Below are 21,030 nucleotides of genomic sequence, written 5' to 3' on the forward strand. Positions count from 1 at the left end.
TAAGTGAAGACACTCCTACCCTGACGGGATTGCTTCTCCTGTTGCTGTAGTTAATCCACCTCCACGAGAGGTGGTAGCTCTGTCGACGGGAGAAGCTTTCCTGCCGACATAGCGCTGTCTACACCAGGGGTTAGGTTGGTACAACTGCATCACTCAGGGGTGTGGATTTTTCACACCCCTGAGAGACACAGTTATACCGATATAAGTCTGTAGTGTAGACCAGGCATCAGTGTTGGCTGTGGAGTCTGAAAGAGCAGTAAAAGTGAGGTTAACGAGCACAGAAAAGCCTCGCTGCTCTTACTGATCAGAATGTTTTTCAAATGCAGAATAATAAACTCAAATTATGAGACAGTTGTAAGGAAGCTACCCACCTCATCATCAGAAGCCAGAAAATAGGCTGAAGTGGCTAGATAAGCATTTTAATCACTGCTATAGTTGTACATTTGAATGCTACAGAACTGACAGCAACATACAGTATTAAACAGCAGCTCCCAGACAAGACAACAGAAGAAATCTGTCATCGTGTGTGGAGACTAGCACTGGGGCACTGTCCCACACAGAAAAATTAGAAAAAATCAAAATTAAACTACCTTCCTCCCAATCCGATGTGCTAATCTCATCTTTTAATCTAATGTATCAGCTTTCCTAGATAAAGGATCAGTTCCAGGGCCGCTGCTGTTATGTGCATGTTCCTTTAGAGATCTCCAAAGCAACGGGACCTCACTGAACAGTCTATCAGCCACTGTTCTGAATTAGCGCCTTATCCTATGAGGTGCTGAGCTACTCCTGAAGGGTACTGGGCACCCTGACTGCAGTGATGGAAGATCATTATGGAGGACTAGACTTTTACTGAGCACATATAGAATTAGGGTAAGTTATAGTGTCGCATTTCAAATTTAACTTGGAGTTGCCAGGGGCCATCAAATCACCTTTCCTGCAGCTAGTAGACTGGTAGAGTTGGCCATCTTGAAGGCTGCTCTCAGTGCTTTTCTGCAGATCAATAAACAAGACAAAGGCGAATAGTGCAAAACATTAAGGCAATATTCCAGTTCAAGCAACTACAAATCTTAACGTTTTCAGTACACCCAGTTTCCCCAAAACTGCTGGTTAAACCAACAGACTGTCGCCTCCTTGTTGTGGATGAAGATCAAACCTCAATGCTAATTATTGCTAGCTATCTGGCTTTTTCACAGCATGAATCGTGAAGTTTTGCTGTTTCACCTGCAGGACCTGGCAGAAGTAAATGGAGTCTCCTTGAGATGTTTGTGAGCTTTCCTTTGAAGGAGACCCTAGAGAATGATGATGAGCAGCTATTCTTCTTACCTGAGTATCTTCACCTGTGAAATCCTACAGGGCTAAATCCTGTCACTCCTCTTGGTCAAGAACTATATGAGGTTTCTACGGTAGATAGGATGCTATGGGTTACAATATGCAACAGATATCCTCACCTATCATGGATAGTGCAGGTTTATCCTCAACTAAAGTCCTCTCTCTTCCACTTCTGAAGAAGTTGCACAGCATTGCTCTCTGTTCCTTGATTCCCAGATAGCAGTGGTGTCAAAACGGGGTTGTTTGGGTTTTTTTCCAGGTGCCCTACAGACAATACCCTTTTCTCTTATATGAGGACCCAGCCACACTGATCCATGCTTTTTTTCACCATCAGACTGAAAATTTTACTTGCTTCCATGGCAGCCATTGATGGGTTCCCCACTCACCACGGGTGTACTCCTCTGTGGCATGTGAAAGCTGTGGAGATGGAAAACTGCCATTTAAATAATAATTTACAGTGGAAGATGCCCCACAATAGAGCTATTGCCCATCCCCTATTCTCCTCCTTAGCTGATCACAAGTACATTTTGCATATTTGGCCATGGAAAAGCTGAGGGATACTACTGCGTAACTTCTTTTCCCCTCTGCCTTCTCCTCCATCCACCTTCCCCTCTGTGTCATGCATTGAAGGGGATCATGTAGCCTATGTAAAATATAGATTAAAAAATAGCTGTTGGGTCATCTAGTTCATCCCTTGGGCATTGTATGATTGTGCCCTATGGCATATTTGCTAGTGCTGTATCTCTTCCAGCTTTGACCGTGATAGGGCTTCCCTTACATTCCTAGAAAAACTATGTTATAGGAAGATTATAAAATATAGCTTCTTGTACCTTTGACAATAATATACTCATCCGTACTCTTACAACAGAAGCATTAGCCTCTGAAGTGACTGTTATCATCTACTCTTCTGCCTTATTCTTACTCTTATGTTGGTCTTGCCTTAACCAAGGTTATAAGCTGCTTGCAGCATGAGATTTAGGCCAAGATTTTCAAAAGTTACTAGGCTCATTTCAGATATCCCAATTTTTTGGGTGCCCAATTTGAGACATCTTAAAGGGGCCTGACTTATATTTTTAAGAGAATGGGCAGTCAGCACTTCCTGAAAACCAGACCCCTTTTAAGGCATTTCAAGGTGGGGACCATGGAGCTGATTCAACAAAGCACTTAAGCATGAGCTCAACTTTAAGCATCTGAATAGTTCCACTTAGGTCAATGGAACTATTCATGTGCTTAAAATTAAGCATGTGCTTAAGAGTTTTGCTGAATCAAGACCCAAAATCACAAGGCATTTTTTGGAAAACTTGGCCTCTGTCTGTGCTGTAAAGAATCATAAACATGGTTCTGGATTTGTTATAAGTAATAACAATTCAATCTAATAGTTTTCACTGTTAGCCATTTCCCCCTGATAGTCAACCTTGATTAAGTCTGTACATCTCATTATTTTGTTTTACCAGATAAAGCAATCCCTCTCCCTTTTTGGAGTGTACACCTTTCAAATATTGCTAGCCAGCACATAAATACTATAGAAATACCGTAATTACAAAAATATAACCTAAGATAGAAATTTATTATTATTTTACTGTATACAATTTGTTTCATTAGCCTCTGATTGAGTTTGGGATCTCAGTGTGCGGGGTGCTCTACAAACACAGAATGAGACAGTCCAGACAGATATAGATAGATAGATTCTACCTTTTGTTGTCTTTTAACCAACCTATAGGTATTTAATTCTTTACTTAAACTGAATCACTTATTGGGCTTTAAATCAACCGCTCCAATTCCTTCATTATTTTTTCCCTCTTCTCTCCATACTGCCACAAATCATGTTATACTTGCTCTGTGGAGAAGGGGGGAGAAAAACCCACAACAAAATAATACTCTGTTGCTGTAATCTTGGGTGAATGTCAGAACATCAGCAGGAGGAAAATATGAAAGCAGCAGACACTGAGCTGTAAGAAGCTGTCAATTTCAAAATTATAACACTGGCAGGCCTTTCTTTCAGGCTGTTCCTTTCTGTTTTGCCTCCCTCTGTAGCTTGGCAGCCTTGGTTTGCTTGCCTTATGAGTTGGTAGAGAGACTGACCCCCTTGTACTGCCATTTCAATTTAGGGAGAAATAGACAACATGGAACAGTATTTTTTCCTTTCTCTGCTCATTTTATCATTTTGCTCCTTCCTCATGACACATTAAAACTCTTCCCCCATCCCCAAACTGTCCACTAAGTAAAGAAACCTTGCATAGTTACCATAGAAACTACAATCACTGAGATACAGAACAATTTCTTAAAGAAGACACAGTAGGACAGTGCACCATCAGAAGTTTGATGCAATGCTTTCAGGAGGAAATGAGGGCCAGCTGTGCTCAAGAGTCTGAATCTCCCACAATTTTCACTCTGCACTATGGAATTTTACTGCTGACAGAAGAACAGATCTTTGCAGGGACTTATTGTGTCTCTCACCATTATCAGGAGGTGCGATAAATTAGAATAATTAATACTTAGCCCTTGACATCTTCAGAATATTGTACAAACATTTGTTAATCATGATAGGCTTGTGCAGTTGGGCCCTGCAACAGCCCAAATCCACGCGTGTTTCTGGCTATCTGTGTTTACTGTGTGCACACATACGGATGCATGTGTAAGAGAGCCCCAGAAGATGAAATAATGCAATATCTGATCTCGTGGCATCTCCAGTCTCCGAAGCCTGATATGCCATGAGCAAAACAAATCTTTCATTACTTCAGTCCCATCAACGACTCCCCTTCAGCATAAAAAAAAAAATCTGTGAAAAAAATAATCACAAACACAAGCAAATAACAGAACCCACACACATCCCCAGTACACATCTCAGGGGCAATTGCAGGCACTTTGCTATTAAATGAGGCTGCCAAAGAGGGGAGAAAAAAATCAATGGTCTTTGTCCGGGCTACTATGAAGCACTGTTCTCTTAAGAAGTAATTCCATCTGAATATGTCTGCTACAACTGATGTTTAACGAGAACTCTGCTGCCACCTTCTGGTTGACAGAGGCATTTATAATTTATTTCAGTGGTTCTCAACCTTTCCAGACTACTGTATGGCTTTCAGGAGTCTGATTTGTCTTGTGTACCCCAAGTTTCACCTTACTTAAAAACTACTTGCTTACAAAATCAGACATAAAAATACAAAATTGTCACAGCACACTGTTACTGGAAAATTGCTTACTTTCTCATTTTGTCTATATGACATTTTAGTTTGTATTGACTTTGCTAATGCTTTTTCTGTTATCTGTTGTAAAACTAGGCAAATATCAAGATGAATTGATGTACCCCCTGGAAGACATCTGTGTACCCCCAGGAGTATGTGTACCTCTGGTTGAGAACCACTGATTTATTTTACCCATTGTCCTCACTAATCTTGTATCCTATGCTTTAAAGTTTATTTGCTTCTATTTTTAAAAAATGTGCGCTATCTATACAGTTCATTTTTCAATAAATTATGCAATACTCACTTTCCTGGGTGTATATGTAATTTTTTCCTGCTTTGCACACAGGAGTTCTAGATCTTCCTATCATTAGTCATGAGAATAGTCCCACTGAAGGTAATCATCCACTTAAGCTCCAATTCTACAAGGACTGTACATGTTTAAATTTGCACTGTGTGGATTATTCTCACTGACTTCATGGTAGCAAGAACAAACACCACAGTTGTTGGGGGGTTTTTGTGAGGGGGTGTAATTCAATGGGACTGCTCACAGTGCATAAAGTTAAACAAGTCCACTGCTGGCTCATGGACTAAAAAGTGTTGCCCACTCTTTTTTTATATATGGAATATTTGGGGGGGTTCTTAAAGCCCCAGTTCCTGGAGTCATGTGATTACATAAAAGTCTCAGATTTTTTTAAATAAATTTCTAGCCTTAAGGGTTGAGGAGAAAAGCCTGAAGATCTGAGTGTTCCTAAAAGGCTCAGAAATCAGAAAGTAAAACAGAAGTAACCCCATATTTATTATTTTTAAACATATGATTTGTAAGTCAATCTTATGATTTTGGGGGGCCCGACCCATGATTTTTTAATACTCGGTGTTGAGGAATATTCACGTGAGTGAAGGGTTGCAGGATCAGGCCCCAGAGAGGTATTTTCCATTTCTAATGTCTATGATCTGATCCTGATTCCTATTACCACATGGATTCATACCACTCAGTGGCTTCATTTGAAAATGGCTTTGGGTCACAATGTGGATATTTTGTGTCTGTTTAAATATTTTTTAGTCATGTGTTATTTTCTCTTGTGTAGGGGGAGTTATACTTCTTTAAATTCTCTCCTGGCGTACATGACTGTATTTATTCCCAGATACCATTACACTTCATCACTGTTTTGGCTGGGGAACAGAAAGAAGAGACTGTTATAGCTTATGCGTGTCTGCAAGCATATTACAAGGTATTCATTTGCATAATTTTTTAAATTACAATTACAGCTTTGCAGCTAAAGGTTTCCAGTCTTTCTTGTTCTGTTTCTGTCCAGTTCTGTGAAAGCAAGAGAGAGACTTATAAAGGTTTGCAGGGCACCACCTTCTGAGCTTCCCCCTTACTAAACAAGGAGTAAGGGCTGGTCCCCACTTAGTCCGGACTTCGGACTATGGTACACAAATTCAGCTACGTTAATAACGTAGCTGAATTCAAAGTACCTTAGTCCGAACTTACCGCGGTCCAGACGCGGCCGGAAGTCTCCCCCCGTCGATGCCGTGTACTCCTCTCGGTGAGCTGGAGTACCGGCGCCGACTGTGAGCACTTCCGGGATCGATCCGGGATCGATTTATCGCGTCTTAACCAGACACGATAAATCGATCCCAGAACATCGATGGCGTGCCGCCGGACCAGCCGGTAAGTGAAGACTAGGCCTAAGTTCAACTATTTGTACTTCTTAATGAAAAGTGTCAGATCCTATGGTCAAAAACTATAGTCATTTGACCTTAGGGGGCAGATCCCCAGCCAGTGTAAAGTGTCAATGGAGATATGATGATTTACATCAAATGGGGATCTGCCCATAGGCAACTAATCTGGACATCTAGCCCTGCCGATCCTTGTAGTATTTTCTGTGCCTATCACAGAGTATGTCTATACTGTAATCATGGGATGAGAGTTCAGCTCATGTTAGCTATAATCTAGTGTAGAGTAGTAGGCAACCTATGGCACGTGTGCCGAAGGCGGTACGCGAGCTGATTTTCAGTGGCACTCACACTGCCTGGGTCCTGGCCACCGGTCCAGGGGGCTCTGCCTTTTAATTTAATTTTAAATGAAGCTTCTTAAACATTTTAAAAACCTTATTTACTTTACATACAACAATAGTTTAGTTCTATATTATAGACTTATAGAAAGAGACCTAAAAACGTTAAAATGTATTACTGGCACGCAAAACCTTAACTTAAAGTGAATAAATGAACACTCGGCACCCCACTTCTGAAAGGTTGCCGACCCCTGATCTAGTGCAAACAGGTACTGGTAGCAGTGAAGCTGTAGCAGCCTGCGCTTCAGCACAGGTTTTACAAGCCTGCCTGGAATTCTGGATAATATTTGCGTGACTAGCTGACAGTGAAGCATGTGCTGCCATAGTTTCACTGTTCTGGGACCCAGACTAGCTAGGTTAAAGATAGTTTGGGTATGTCTACAGAAGCTGCAGTCACAGCCCATGACTGCAGTGTAGATATAACCACACTAAAGGTTTTATCCTCAAAATACCCCTATGAAGTAAGGAAGTATTATTACAGTTCACGGTGGTGCTCAGAGGCAGTGGCAGATTAGTCACTGGGCCAATGAGGCCCGTGCCCAGGGGCCCCAGCCAAATGGGGGCCCCCCAGAAAAATGGGCACCCATGTGCCCCGACCTGCTCCACCTGCCTGGTGCTCCTGCCAGGGAGTGGGGTCGGGGGCACAGTGGCTTGCTCCCCTCCACAGCAGCAGCGCCGGGTAGTCGGAGTGCGGCAAGCCCCCATGCCCCGACCCTGCTCTACAGCAGGAGCGCGGGAGGGTGAGAGGGACTACAGGCGGAAGGGGTGGGGAGGGGCCCCCATTTGCTCTGGCCCAGGGCTCCACAAACCCCTAATCTGCCTCTGCACAGATGCACAAAGGGATTGGGGTGACATTTTCAAAAGTACCCAAGTGACCTAGGAGGTTAAATCCCATTTTCAAAAGTGATTTAGGGACACAGGTCTTGATTTTTAAAGGTATTGAGGTGACTAACTCTCACTGACATGACTAAGCCACTTTTGAAAATGGGACCTAAGCTCCTAGCCTGTTTTGAAAGTTTTACCCTAAGGACTTGTCTACACTGGCACTTTACAGCACTGCAACTTTCTCACTCAGGGGTGTGAAAACACACACACACACACACACACACACACACACACCCTGAGCACAGCAAGTTTCAGCGCTGGAACATGCCAGTATAGATAGTACACCAGCGCTGGGAGCTGCCCCTCGTGGAGGTGGGTTTTTAGAGCGCTGGGAGAGAGAGCTGTGCCACGACTACACAAGCCACATTGCTAGTGTAGATAAGCCCTAAGTGACTTTCCGAAGATCACACAAGACACGTGGAGCAACACCAAGAACTGAACCACTGCTTTTCCTGAGTCACAGAGCAGTTCCTTAACCCCAACCCCAACCTTCCTGCTCAAAGCCAACCTGTGTTTTAGCATCAGGTATTCAGATGGGTCATTTGAAGCAAGGGCTCTTTACTTTCCTCCTCAGAAAAGCTGGCACTTTAGAAAATGGCAACAATCAATAAGAAAAAACCCACGCTCTCTTGAAATGCCAGCTGTTCTGCAAAGATCTGCTTCTCCCTGAGCTGTGACAGCTTCAAACGTTCTGCCTGTCAAGTCTGAGCACATCAGTTGAGCTGGACAGTTTCTCACAAGCTCTACCGGCTTTAGACTCTCTTACCTTTTCAAGAATTTGTATTTACAGTTAAAACCTCTGGTAAATATAAGCTGACACAGATGCAGAAGGAGAGATTGTTTTCTTAACACTGTAGAAAAATGCTAAATAAAATTTATCGAGCTTAGGTACTTATAGGGCCCCCAATTACCATACTGTCTGAGCAGCTCCTCATAATCTTTAGTGTGTTTATCCTCACAACATGCCAGTGATGAAGAAAACACTCGTAACCCCAGATCAGGAACTGAAGCTGTCAAGGTTCCTTCCCCACTCTGAACTTTAGGGTACAGATGTGGGGGACCTGCATGAGAAGCTCTAAGCTCAATTAACAGCTTAGATCTGGTCTGGCTGCCACCACTCCCAAGCACTTCCCTGGGTAGCCTTGAGAGACTCTTCACCAATTTCCTGGTGAACACAGATCCAAATCTTGGATCTTAAAACAAGGAGAAATTAACCATCCCCCCTCCTTTCTCCCACCAACTCCTGGTGGATCCAGATCCAAACCCCTTGGATCTAAAAACAAGGAAAAATCAATCAGGTTATTAAAAAAGGTTTTTAATTAAAGAAAAGAAAGGTAAAAGAAAACCCTCTGGGAGAGATTAGCATACTAGCTGCTCTCACAGACAACAGATTCCAAACACAGAGGATGTGCCCCTGGGCAAAAACTTACACAAAAAATACCCAAATACCCAATTTGATTATTCCTCTAATTGCACAAGACAAGTTACAAAGAAATAAACATAAATCTATTTATTCCCTTCACTAATACTCACTACTTGATAAGGAGCTGATATCTGGAGCTTTCCCACTGGGGTCAAAAGTGAAACTGACCCAGACAAAGGGAGCTTCCCTCCTTCCCTTTGAGCCATCTTGTCCTCCCATTGGTTCCTCTGGTCAGGTGTCAGCTAGGCTAGGTGAACTTCTTAACCCTTTACAGGTAAAAGAAACCTTAACTATTTGTTTATGACAGAAGCACAGAGAGACAATGGCCCAGATCCACAAAAGGACTTAAGCACCCAAGTTAACCAATTAGGTGCCACTGAGATCCTCAAAACCCCTGCTCAGTTGTCAGTGCTGCCAATTCCTAGGTGTCTAAGTTTACACCGTTAAAGTCCCCTGGGCACCTACGTTTTCTGTCTGTGACACGTGCACAGCCAGTCAAAGTGTGAGCTTGCTTAGCAGTTCTGCACTATCTCACATGCAAGGCAGAAACCACAAAGCCTGGGACTGGGAGCAGAAGCCCATGCGCCAGGCTGCAATGCATTCAGATTTGCTCTGGCCATCCCTTCGTCATGCCAGCAGGGAGGGGCTCTGCCTTTACACCATCCAGTTCTAGTGACTTCCTCTCCACTGGTGTAGGTGTGCCCTGCCCTTGCCCAGTACTGGGTGGGGGACCTGGCCAGAGCCTGACAGAACCTCAGCTCCCAAACCATCAGTAGGGAGGCAGTAACTGGAGCTGGGTGGCCTGGGGCAGAGTCGGAGCCTGCACTGCAGGGGCGGTGGAGCCAGGCGGAGTGGTATGAGACAGTAGCAGCTTTACTAAAACACTGCCCCTCAGTGACCCAGCTTGGTTACCCGCATTTCGGTGACATCGTATTAGTATTCAAAAGAACTCACACATTACAGCTTTGCCAAGTTGAGATCTCTGGCCTTGGCGTGACCCTCAAACTAGACATTCCCCAGTCTATCTCTCACGTGGGGCTTGATACAGTAGATATTCTCAGGCCACACCTAACACCTGCTACCTGCCAACCCCCACAGCAGCGGGGCCAGATGCTGGACACAAATGGGTGCAGGTGCTGCACAACCCATGCATAACAGACATATAGGGGCCACAGGCATAGTACAAGCATGAGAGAAGTATTGAGTGCGAACAAGAGACAGAGAGAGCACGTAGAGCTAGACATAGGTCAGGAATGGAGAACCGATTAGAGGAGCAGGGGGGTTAGTTAGTGTGGTACTTAGAGGGACACAGAGTGGAGGTCAGGGACAGCTGGGGTAGCCAGATAGGGTGGGGAAGGGGAACCACAGGAGGGTCTGGACAGGTCTGAGGAGCAAAGATAGACACTTGGGGGGGGGAGGGAAGGGGAAAACTTGAGAGCAGCAGGAAACACTAACCATGATCGAAAACAGAATCTTCATGCTCCAGCACCGCCTATGACAGCAGGAGGAGGACCACAGGCAGAGGGCAGAAGCAACCTGCCCCGGAGGAGCCCTGAGGGATGCCTCACCTTCCACGTGCAAACCCTCAGACCTACTCCCTCAGCCCAGTTTCACGGGGCTATCAGAGCACACCTGCATACAGTGCTACAGGCTCACCCCGGCTGCTCTGCTGAACCTCCAGGAGGACGTCACTGACACAACCCTCAGGAGCCGCACACTATCCGTGCCCACATGGGTCAGTACCATCCAGGCCATAATGTGACCAAAGGACAGCATGTGACCTCCAGAAGGAGAAAGAGGAGCGTCCATGCACCAGCAATGGAGATACAGGTGAGCAATCGTTTCCATGTTCTCTCTACAGGTGCTAATGCGGAGAGTGGACTAGATGGCCCATCTGAGGGAAGGGAGCAGAAGGAGACTCCACCGATTGGAAGGCAAAAGATGCACTGTCCTAGGGATGGGGGTTCCACGACCACCACTCCCAAGAGGAGGAGGAGGGTGGTGGTGGTCGGGGACTCCCTCCTCAGGGGGACTGAGTCATCTATCTGCCGCCCTGACCGGGAAAACCGAGAGGTCTGCTGCTTGCCAGGAGCTAGGATACACGATGTGACGGAGAGACTGCCGAGACTCATCAAGCCCTCGGATCGCTACCCCTTCCTGCTTCTCCACGTGGGCACCAATGATACTGCCAAGAATGACCTTGAGCGGATCACTGCAGACTACGTGGCTCTGGGAAGAAGGATAAAGGAGTTTGAGGCGCAAGTGGTGTTCTCGTCCATCCTCCCTGTGCAAGGAAAAGGCCGGGGTAGAGACCGTCGAATCGTGGAAGTCAACGAATGGCTACGCAGGTGGTGTCGGAGAGAAGGCTTTGGATTCTTCGACCATGGGATGGTGTTCCAAGAAGAAGGAGTGCTAGGCAGAGACGGGCTCCACCTAACGAAGAGAGGGAAGAGCATCTTCGCCAGCAGGCTGGCTAACCTAGTGAGGAGGGCTTTAAACTAGGTTCACCGGGGGAAGGAGACCAAAGCCCTGAGGTAAGTGGGGAAATGGGATCCTGGGAGGAAGCACAAGCAGGAGAGCGCAACAGGAGAGGACTCCTGTCTCACGCTGAGAAAGAGGGACGATCATTGAGTTATCTTAAGTGCCTATACACAAATGCAAGAAGCCTGGGAAACAAGCAGGGAGAACTGGAAGTCCTGGCACAGTCAGGGAACTATGATGTGATTGGAATAACAGAAACTTGGTGGGATAACTCACATGACTGGAGTACTGTCATGGATGGATATAAACTGTTCAGGAAGGACAGGCAGGGCAGAAAAGGTGGGGGAGTTGCGTTGTATGTAAGAGAGGAGTATGACTGCTCAGAGCTCCGGTTTGATACTGCAGAAAAACCTGAGAGTCTCTGGATAAAGTTGAGAAGTGTGAGCAACAAGGGTGATGTCGTGGTTGGAGTCTGCTATAGACCACCAGACCAGGGGGATGAGGTGGACGAGGCTTTCTTCTGGCAACTAGCAGAAGTTGCTAGATCACAGGCCCTGGTTCTCATGGGAGACTTTAATCACCCTGATATCTGCTGGGAGAGCAATACAGCGGTGCACAGGCAATCCAGGAAATTTTTGGAAAGCGTAGGGGACAATTTCCTGGTGCAAGTGCTGGAGGAACCAACTAGGGGCAAAGCTTTTCTTGACCTGCTGCTCACAAACAGGGAAGAACTAGTAGGGGAAGCAAAAGTGGATGGGAACCTGGGAGGCAGTGACCATGAGATGGTCGAGTTCAGGATCCTGACACAAGGAAGAAAGGAGAGCAGCAGAATATGGACCCTGGACTTCAGAAAAGCAGACTTTGACTCCCTCAGGGAACAGATGGGCAGGATCCCCTGGGAGAATAACATGAAGGGCAAAGGGGTCCAGGAGAGCTGGCTGTATTTTAAAGAATCCTTATTGAGGTTGCAGGAACAAACCATCCCGATGTGTAGAAAGAATAGTAAATATGGCAGGCGACCAGCTTGGCTAAACAGTGAAATCCTTGCTGATCTTAAATGCAAAAAAGAGGCTTATAAGAAGTGGAAGATTGGACAAATGACCAGGGAGGAGTATAAAAATATTGCTCAGGCGTGCAGGAGTGAAATCAGGAAGGCCAAATCACACTTGGAGTTGCAGTTAGCAAGAGATGTTAAGAGTAACAAGAAAGGTTTCTTCAGGTATGTTAGCAACAAGAAGAAAATCAAGGAAAGTGTGGGCCCCTTACTGAATGAGGGAGGCAACCTAGTGACAGAGGATGTGGAAAAAGCTAATGTACTCAATGATTTTTTTGCCTCTGTCTTCACGCACAAGGTCAGCTCCCAGATTGCTGCACTGGGCAGTACAGCATGGGGAGAAGGTGACCAGCCCTCTGTGGAGAAAGAAGTGGTTCGGGACTATTTAGAAAAACTGGACGTGCACAAGTCCATGGGGCCGGATGCGCTGCATCCGAGGGTGCTAAAGGAGTTGGCGGGTGAGATTGCAGAGCCATTAGCCATTATTTTTGAAAACTCATGGCGATCGGGGGAGGTCCCAGATGACTGGAAAAAGGCTAATGTAGTGCCCATCTTTAAAAAAGGGAAGAAGGAGGATCCAGGGAACTACAGGCCAGTCAGCCTCACCTCAGTCCCTGGAAAAATTATGGAGCAGGTCCTCAAGGAATCAATTATGAAACATTTAGAGGAGAGGAAAGTGATCAGGAACAGTCAGCATGGATTCACGAAGGGGAAGTCGTGCCTGACTAACCTAATTGCCTTCTATGATGAGATAACTGGCTCTGTGGATGAGGGGAAAGCAGTGGATGTGTTATTTCTTGACTTTAGCAAAGCTTTTGATACGGTCTCCCACAGTATTCTTGCCACCAAGTTAAAGAAGTATGGGCTGGATGAATGGACTGTAAGGTGGATAGAAAGCTGGCTAGATCGTCGGGCTCAACGGGTAGTGATCAATGGCTCCATGTCTAGTTGGCAGCCGGTTTCAAGTGGAGTGCCCCAAGGGTCGGTCCTGGGGCCGGTTTTGTTTAATATCTTTATTAATGATCTGGAGGATGGTGTGGACTGCACTCTCAGCAAGTTTGCAGATGACACTAAACTAGGAGGCGTGGTAGATACACTAGAGGGTAGGGATCGGATACAGAGGGACCTAGACAAATTAGAGGATTGGGCAGAAAAAAACCTGATGAGGTTCAACAAGGACAAGTGCAGAGTCCTGCACTTAGGACGGAAGAATCCCATGCACTGCTACAGACTAGGGACCGAATGGCTAGGTAGCAGTTCTGCTGAAAAGGACCTAGGGGTCACAGTGGACGAGAAGCTGGATATGAGTCAACAGTGTGCTCTTGTTGCCAAGAAGGCTAACAGCATTTTGGGCTGTATAAGTAGGGGCATTGCCAGCAGATCGAGGAACGTGATCGTTCCCCTTTATTCGACATTGGTGAGGCCTCATCTGGAATACTGTGTCCAGTTTTGGGCCCCACACTACAAGAAGGATGTGGAAAAATTGGAAAGAGTCCAGCGGAGGGCAACAAAAATGATTAGGGGTCTGGAGCACATGACTTATGAGGAGAGGCTAAGAGAACTGGGATTGTTTAGTCTCCAGAAGAGAAGAATGAGGGGGGATTTGATAGCAGCCTTCAACTACCTGAAGGGGGGTTCCAAAGAGGATGGAGCTCGGCTGTTCTCAGTGGTGGCAGATGACAGAACAAGGAGCAATGGTCTCAAGTTGCAGTGGGGGAGGTCCAGGTTGGATATCAGGAAAAACTATTTCACTAGGAGGGTGGTGAAACACTGGAATGCGTTACCTAGGGAGGTGGTGGAGTCTCCTTCCTTGGAGGTTTTTAAGGCCCGGCTTGACAAAGCCCTGGCTGGGATGATTTAGCTGGGAATTGGTCCTGCTTTGAGCAGGGGGTTGGACTAGATGACCTCTTGAGGTCCCTTCCAACTCTGATATTCTATGATTCTATGATTCTATGACTTCAGCTCTTTCCAGGGTTCACTGCCCAGACAACTGGCATCAGCTAGTCCACCATCTTCAAGGTACTGAACCAGTTCTGAACCAGTTCCTGGGGGCCATCATTAACCATTCCACAGACTGCATACAGTTCCTGACTAACCCAGTCACCCAGAGGAGAAACATGATGGACCATGAGCTCTAGATGGCACATATGTCAACATCAAGTAGCCCACACCAGATGCCCACACCTACATCAACAAGCAGAGAACACATGCCATGAATACAATGGCAGTATTCGATTCCCACGTGGAGTTCCTGGACCTCAGGGCGAAATACTCTAGGTTGTGTCATGACGCCTACATGTGGACCCTCTTCCTCCAGGGAGAATTCCCCCATGGCATGGCTGTAACAGGCTCCCTTCTTTACCCTTTGGACCACCACAAACAGGCCAGATGATTCCAAGTTTACAAGCACCAGTTTTATTTATTGGGTTCCCTTCACCAGTACAGCCTTGTGCAGCAACATAAAATTGGAATAAACTTCTCCCTTAGCCCATTCTCTGGGGAGGGAGAGTGAGATCTCACCATCCTGAGAACCTGTATCCCCTGGCCCCTGCCAGCTTCCCCCCTGCACTTCCTTTCTATCCTTTAACTGTTCCCAGCTGATGGATTGATGGCTTTCATTAGCTCATCATCCTCCTACCTCATTAAGCCATTGAGCACATCATCACACACACAATCTGGGGGGAGAATTGCTAGTACCCTAGTGGCCAGAGTTCTGGGTCAGCTGTAGCCTCCTAGCACTCTGTCACAATAAGACCATAGGCAAATTTCCCCCCCTCTCAATAATCTTCTTACTTTTTTTCCTTATGGCCAAATAACAGCACCACAGGCACAGCTCTGCAGGCGAGCAAGGAGACATAAGGGCTAGCAGTGGGGGGAATGTAACCTCTGCAGAACCAATTTACCCAATCTCACTCTGCCACATATGTGGCAAGAAGTGGTGGGGAATGGCAATGTGCTGAGCAGACCTTTGTGGGGTGCAATGTGCCGGCACCCACCGCTCCAATGCCGAGGTTAATGGCTCTAAGTTGCCAGCTTCCGTTGGTACCTCCAAAGGAGACGGCACCAGAAATTGCTCCTATTTCAAAGCCGCAGACCAATTCCTCTAGCACCACGGTGCTGACACAAGCGACATTGGCACCAACTCAGCATACTGCGCTGCCGGTGCAATCTTTCGGCACCACACCATTTTCTGCACAAGGATTTGTTGGTCTCCTCGACTCTGGAGTCCCCTCTCTTAGGCACCGATGTCTCATTGAGGCCAACGGTACCACATCAACAGCTATCTCCCATACCATCACTATTCTCCAGTGATGAAGATGAGGAAGTTGAAGGGGTATTCTCCCCTCACCATCCCTGATCAGAACACCTATTGCTGTTGGACCATTATGATCATGGTTCACATACACTCACGACATGCCACCTCGGTATGGCCACCCATGGATGGGACCACCCACGCCCTTCCCTGGTCACTGGCCATATTGGAGTCCCTGGGGGTCTTACAGAAGACACCATAATAGGCGCCCCAACCCATGTAGGGAAGACACCCGATCTCTGCCTCCACCTTTGGAGACTGTAGCGGTGGACACACGGGAAGAATCCATGGCAGAGCAGGAAGAGTACACCACTCCCGACACCTTGCCACCCAACAATAATTCTTCCTCGTCACCGGACAAGGCTATTATGCCTCCACCACTGACCACGGCAGATGACTTTACCCACTTTTGAGACTTGTTCAAAAGAGTGGCTAATGAGCTTAAGATTCCTCTGGAGGAAGTGCCGGAAACTCAACATGAGTTAACTGATATCCTACAGACATCTTCCTCCTCCAAGATAGCATTGCCAGTCAATGGGGCAATCATGGAAACTGCCAAGACAGTTTTCAGAGTAGCAGCCGTGTTAGTCTGTATCCGCAAAAAGAACAGGAGTACTTGTGGCACCTTGTTAGTCTCTCAGGTGCCACAAGTACTCCTGTTCTTTTTGTCAAGACAGTGTGGCAAACTCCGGCCACAATTCCACCAACTTGCAAAAGGGCGGACGGAAAATATTACGTTCCCTCGAAAGGATCGAAATTTCTCTTCACACACCCAGCACCCAAGAAGAGATTTACAGCATAGTGCACTACCAGACAAACTAATGCAACATCTGCACCTCTCCCATTGATATTAGACTACCTCCTAGAACTAAAACAATCTGGCCTCTCCATTAGCTCAATGAAGGTACACCTGGTGACTATCACTGCCTTTCACCAAAAGATCAATGACACTACAATCTTTGCCCACCCAATCACCAAACGATTTTATGGGGGTATTCAAACTCTCTATCGGGATGTTAGACCACCCACACTACCCTGGGATTTAAACTTAGTCTTAACAGCCCTGACTCGGAAACCGTTTGAACCTTTAGCAACCGGTTCTTTCTTACACCTGTCCATTAAAGTGTCATCCCTAGTAGCGATCACATCAACGAGACATGGGAGAAATCGGGGGGCTCATGGCAGATGCAACATATATGATCTTTTTTAAGGATAAAGTCACTTTACATACACATCCTAAATTCCTACCCAAAGTACACTCATCTTTCCATGTTAACCAACCTAAACAGCTTCCAACTTTCTTTCCTAAACCACATGAGAACTCGTTTGAAGCTACGATGCACACTCGGGACATTAAAAGAGCACTGGCTTTCTACTTGGACAGAACCAAGCCATTTAGAGTTTCACCAAAACTCTTTGTATCTATCGCTGAACACTCCAACGGTTCCTCCATATCCACACAGAGGCTCTCTAAATGGATATTGAGATGTATTCACCTATACCATCAATTAAAAAGCACACAACTGCCATCAACTATCAGGACGCACTCTACTAGATCTATATCAGCGTCCACAGCGTTCCTCTTATAGACATATGCAAAGCCACCACCAGGGCCTCCGAACACACCTTTGCTAAAGATTATGCAATCATGCAAGGCCCTAAAGCAGACACCCGGCTTGGCCAAGCGGTACTAGCCACAGTTATCTTACCAACTCTGAAGCCTCTACCATCCTAAGAGGGCACTGCTCTACAGTCACCTGGAGTGAAGCATTCACAGAAACATCTCTCTCTCTCAAAGACGTGGTTACTCACTTTGTGCAGTAACTGAGGTTCTTCGAGATGTGTCCCCCCATGGGTGCTCCACTACCCACCCTCCTCCCCTCTACTTCTGAGTTTGAAGCAAGCTCTGCGGTAGAGAAGGAACTGAGGAGTCTGGGTACCATGCGTGAGGCAGGCGCTGCACATGCTCGACCCATATGGGCATTGCTGCAAAACTCTCTGAGTGAAGGCACAGGAACACACCATCACCTGGAGTGGAGCATCCACAGGGGGACACGTCTCAAAGAACCTCAGTTACTGCATAAGGTGAGTAACTTTCTTTAGTAGTTCCTCTCCTGAATGCATCATGTGTTTTAAGTCTCTATGAATAATGTATCATAAAGTTCAATGCTTGATGAATTCTCAGCATACCATATATAATTACATTTAAAAACATGTTAAAAGAATTTTAAGTTTCCTAAGTCTAGCACTCAAAAGTTAGGAAATGCTAAAATTAACTCTGCCTGTGCAACCTTAATTTGGCCCCATTGTGCATGTGCATTAAGCTGCAATCTTTAATTCATTAATCACATCCTACTTTATCCACATGACCTCTGCCTCTTTCAGTGCACAAGGTGGACCTGGCTCTGGGAATTAATCCTGTGATTCTCACACTCTTAGGCTAGGTCCTAGGCTACAGCATCTTGTGGATCAACCAACCCTGCTTACAACAGCTCAAACTGGGTTTGCGTACTAGTGGCTCTTTCCTTTGGGACATGTCATATACAGTGGTATATACAGTGACTCAAGACTGCACTTTGATACAACGTATTGTTTTGTTTTAACATTAGGAACAAAGCATAACATAAGAGAAATGGTATTTAAAACAGCAAAAAGTCTGTTTGCATGTCTGTCCTACTTAGGGTTTCCCATCCGCCTGAGCTAGAAACCTAAGAAGGCCGAACTGTTTCAGATCCTATTGTTGTGTGTGTGTGTACATGTGTATCCACCTGAGCTAGAAACCTAAGAAGGCTGAACTGTTTCAGATCCTATTGGTGTGTATGTGTGTGTGTGTGTGTGCGTGTGTATCCACCTGAGCTAGAAACCTAAGAAGGCTGAACTGTTTCAGATCCTATTGGTGTGTGTGTGTGTGTGTGTGTGTGTGTGTGTGTGTGTGTGTGTGTGTGATAGAAATCTAAGAAAGCGGAACTGTTTCAGATCCTATTGTTGTGTGTGCGTGTGCGTGTGTATCCACCTGAGCTAGAAACCTAAGAAGGCTGAACTGTTTCAGGTCCTATTGCGGCGGCGGGGGTGACCCTGAACAGCTCCCAAACAACCACCTTATAATCTTTTATTGTCCTTTAGATATTTTGACTCCCAGCACTGTCAAAATAAGTCTTGTTTTGGAGACTTTGGTGGAGACTGGCATCAGGAACCAGGGCCATCAGCACATGCAGTCTGGAAGCATGGCTTGCAGCAGAGCTAATCTCTAGGCCACTTAACGAGCACCTGAAAGGCTATGCTGCCTGATTGGTTGGAAAAGTCAGCAGACTGGCTCTTAAACCCAGCAGTAGCAGTAGTTCAGTGGCTGCTCAAAGCATTTGCCTGTGGCAGTGATGGGTCCTGTGCCTGCTTGTCCCCAGCCATGCCTCACTCCAGATAACCCACCTCTGACCCTCAACTTCAATTCCTGACTTCAGCTCTGACCCTTGGTTCTGGAATCTGGCCCCAGTTCTGACCGGTGTTGCCAACTTAGAGATTTTGTCGCTAGATTTATTGACTATTTGATTTCCCTGGTGAGGAAATAAGTGTCAAAGCGTCCAGCGACAAAGCTAGTGACTTTCGTAACTGATTACAGTAATAATCAAAGAAGTTGCCGGTTTGTATAGTCACAAAATCATTCACAATCAGCTCCATAGTGTTAATAAAATCCATTCTACACTCATCCTACTACACCAAGTCAATATCATTACATCTACGCAGCCTTAACCAGATGCGACGTGAGTAGTGCCCACCTGATGACGATGGTGTACTGTTGCGGTTGCTTGTAGCCAGCAATGGCAGTTACAGAAAGTAATGTGCAAAAAGCGGTAGTATTTAAGCAATAATAATTTTTGCAGTCTATCCGAAACAGAGATGTCAAAAGACAAAGCAGCGTACACTCAGCAATGCTGAGAGGAGTGGCAGTCTCAGGAATAATTTAGGGGCTGGCTAAAACCCGTGCAAGGAAACTTGAGCAAGGCCTACTGTAGTTATTGTAAACCTGACCCGTTTGCAAAGGATAGTGACATTAAAAAGCACAGCCTTACCTCAAAGCATGTACAGAAGGCTCAGCTCTTTACCAATCCAAAGCAAAAGTACATTGACTTCAAGCCTATCTACAAACAAAAGGTAAAATCAGCATGTAAAGCGGAAGGCAAATTTTCAATATTGTGGCGCATTGCTCTATTTTGACTTGTGATCATTTGAGTGATGTCTGCAAAAAAGCATTTGGTGACTCAAAAGCAGCCTCTGAGTTGACACTGCACAAAATGTACAGAAATTATAGAGGAAGTACTGGCACCACACTTCAAACATGCTGTGTTAAGTGACTTAGGCAACCAAAAATACAGCTTTATCCTAGACGAAGTTACAGCTAGTGCATGGATGCAATTAAGAGTAATTATATGATATTTCAGAGAGAAGCAGGGCAGAGTAGTGTCTACATTTCTGGAGCTTGTCTCACTAAATCTGGTGATGCAAGGGGCTTAGCAATAGCCCTCGTCAATGTAATTGAAAAATTAGGACTGAAACTGCAAAACCTTGCAGGAATCAGAACTAATAAGGCATCAGTGATGACAGAAGTAAACAATGGGCTTTATAAAATACTGAAAGAGGAATATGGATTACCTCATCTAGTTCTCATTCACTGCATATGTCATTCTTTACAGCTTGTGGTATCCCATGCACCTGAAGAAACTCTTCTGAGAAATACTGAATTCCTTATAAGGCAGACATAAAACTGCTTTTCCTTATCACCCCGTTGACAGGAAGCATGCCACCAGGTATATGAAACTATAAAATGCAGAGAAGAACCTTTGAAGATTACCAAAATGTGCCCCACACATTGGCTCTCTAGTGAACCAGCTGTAAGCAGGATTCTGAACCAATGGGAGGAACTGAAGATACATTTCCAAGGAAGGGCAACTGCCATGTAGCAGAAATGCTGTTTTCCATGTACAGTGATGAACAGAACCACATGTATTTAATTTACCTGAAGTCTCTTCTAGTGGAGGTGCAGCATGCAGTCAAGACGTTTGAGGATGAGAATACAGACCCTGCTAAACTTCTCGACATATTGATTAATCTCCTAAAGTCTGTTTGTGGAAGGGTTCTGACCCTTACAGCACAAACTGACATTCTGACTACTCTCATTGAAAATCACTTAGATCTGTCACCTTACTTGGGCTTCAGTTTTGAAAACTCAGTCAACGAGTCCAGGCTGTCACCAGAGGACATAGATGTGCTCAGGAAAAGATGCATTGCATTTA

General features: G+C 45.6%; 1 long non-coding RNA gene across 1 annotated transcript; it reads right to left on the reverse strand.

Annotated features, from left to right (window-relative positions):
- Positions 1-408: 408 nt before the first annotated feature.
- On the reverse strand, positions 409-9,058 carry LOC117871859. The gene is made up of 3 exons (XR_004644346.1): positions 9,005-9,058; positions 1,449-1,746; positions 409-990 (listed from the first exon to the last, which is right to left on the reverse strand). It is a non-coding gene; the product is annotated as an uncharacterized LOC117871859 (long non-coding RNA).
- Between the last annotated feature and the right edge of the window lie 11,972 nt (positions 9,059-21,030).

The sequence above is a fragment of the Trachemys scripta genome, chromosome 1 (genome assembly GCF_013100865.1).
Source record: "Trachemys scripta elegans isolate TJP31775 chromosome 1, CAS_Tse_1.0, whole genome shotgun sequence".
NCBI lineage: Eukaryota > Metazoa > Chordata > Testudines > Emydidae > Trachemys > Trachemys scripta.